Source organism: Myxocyprinus asiaticus, chromosome 38, assembly GCF_019703515.2.
Source record: "Myxocyprinus asiaticus isolate MX2 ecotype Aquarium Trade chromosome 38, UBuf_Myxa_2, whole genome shotgun sequence".
Lineage (NCBI taxonomy): Eukaryota > Metazoa > Chordata > Actinopteri > Cypriniformes > Catostomidae > Myxocyprinus > Myxocyprinus asiaticus.
In genome coordinates, this window is record NC_059381.1 from 4,348,947 (window position 1) to 4,351,253 (window position 2,307).

Sequence of the window (2,307 nt, forward strand, 5' to 3'; positions counted from 1 at the left end):
TGCGACAACCAAATGCTTTCCACTAGAGTGCTGACTTTATTCACGTATGAACATTTATTAATTGAACAAAAGCAAAGAAACAATAGAAAAAGAAGCAACAGTAATACGTATCTCCAAAGGTAGCCTACATTACGAAAATAATCAAAAGGGCAATGATAATAAAACATGTATGCGATACCAAAAACGTTGAAATATTCAACAGTAGACATAGCGTTTCATTATTGGTAAATTTAAAGGGATAGTTCACCCCAAAATGAAAATTATCTCATAATTTCTCATCCTCATGCCATCCCAGATGTGTGACTTTCTTTCTTATGCAGAACACAAATTAATATTTTTGCAAGAATCTTACAGCTCTGTAGGTCCATACAATGCAAGTGAATGGTGGCCAGAACTTTGAAGCTCCAAAAAGCATATAAAGGCAGCATGAAATTAAGTAATATAACTCCAGTGGTTAAATTCTTATATTCAAAGTGATATGATAGGTGTGGGTGATAAACAGATCAATATTTATGTCCTTTTAATTATAAATCTCCACTTTCAAACAGCCCTTATAAGCACTCTTCTCTCCTACCACTGGAGTCATATGGATTACTTTTATGCTGCCTTTATGTGCTTTTTGGAGCTTCAAAGTTTTGGACTTGCATTGTATGGACCTACAGAGCTGAGACATTCCTTTTAACCTGTAAATGCATGGGTGTTTTGCCAAACATTATTACAGTGACAAAAAAAGATCTACAAAATGCCCAGATAGTGTCAAAATTTCCTACATTTTCAAGACAGTAAGAAAATAGTAGAATAGAATGTATTTTTAATATATTTTTTATGTTTTATTTTTCATATATAAAAGAGAAACAGGATTCATTACTTCCACACTAATATTTCATGAGACACAACTGGCTGTCAAACACATATTGAGCTTAAAAAAAATCTACACAAGTATTTTCTCAGGCACTTTTTATGTCTAAATAGACACACAACTTACATAATTTCAATAGTACACTCAAATGACAATAGTCATATCATACTGTTCATGTGTTGTACTTGCTATAGTTTACTTCCACATTGCTTCATCAGCACCACATTGAGTAAGTACATGCATTGCATTGAATACTGATAATTCACCATTGTTGCACAGAAAATTAACATGAAATAGTATTTATTTGAATGAATATAGTACTAATTTCTCTTGTAATAAACAAAGAAATATATATCCTGTGATAATAAACTTATATTGATATAAAATAATCATGAAAATATTATTTATGGAAGCGGAAAAAATAAAATAAAATAAATATTGGGTCTTTAATGACCCTATACACGTTTGGTAATTAAGTAGTTATAAATATATATATATTTATAAATAATAAATAAAAATAAATATATTTATAATTTAACATTTTGCCTTTTTTATGTTTTGTTAAATTATTCAGAAGAAAAAGTTGAGGAATACTAAAAAAGTGTGGGCATAAATCCAAAAAATGTATGAGGTACAGGGGTTTGAATGAGGTCCTGGGTCCCTAAAGACCTGAAGTAGGCAATAAAGGGTTAAAATGATTAAATGTTAGATCAAATTACCTCAAAATCAGCCTTAATGTGTGCAATGACCTTATGAATCAGGGACATTTTTCAGTGCATTGTGACAAAAAGGTGTTTAGGAAAGTGTTAGTTTTTGATGCTATTTAGTGTTTTGGGAGAAAAGTGAATTTTAGCCCCGAGGATGGCTCCTTTTCATAATTTTTTAATTTTGTGCCATGCCAACTAAATTAGCAAATGTTTCTATTTATTTATTTTCCATGATAATACATTGGATTATGCATAATTATTCTGTACATGCTAAACTTTATGTTGTGTGTAGTTAATTTATTATTTAATTAATTTATTATTTTATTTAAAAACAACGGAAGTCAGTGGAAAGTCCCCATAGTGCAGTATAAAAGCAATCGTGTGTACGATAAGTCCATTCTAGATGGTATTTTAAGTGCAATGGGTCACAGCCACCACCGGCGACCATAAACATTAATTACACAGCTGCCAAAACGTCTGGACTCGAATTGTCCTTGATACAAAAACGCCGAAATGACCTTCATTCGACGCGTACAACCCCTAAACCATCATAGCACAGGCCTACTTCCCTATGCAATCCCAGACTGACACTACCCAGATGTCCCCATGACCATTATATCCCATTATAACGTGTCCACTCAAGCTTTTAACCAGCCTAGGTCTGCAATTCCCTCCAGTTCCATTACTGCTGCTGATGAGAGTGAGTGGAGCGCGCCACCGATTGCGCGCGCACTCCGCAAC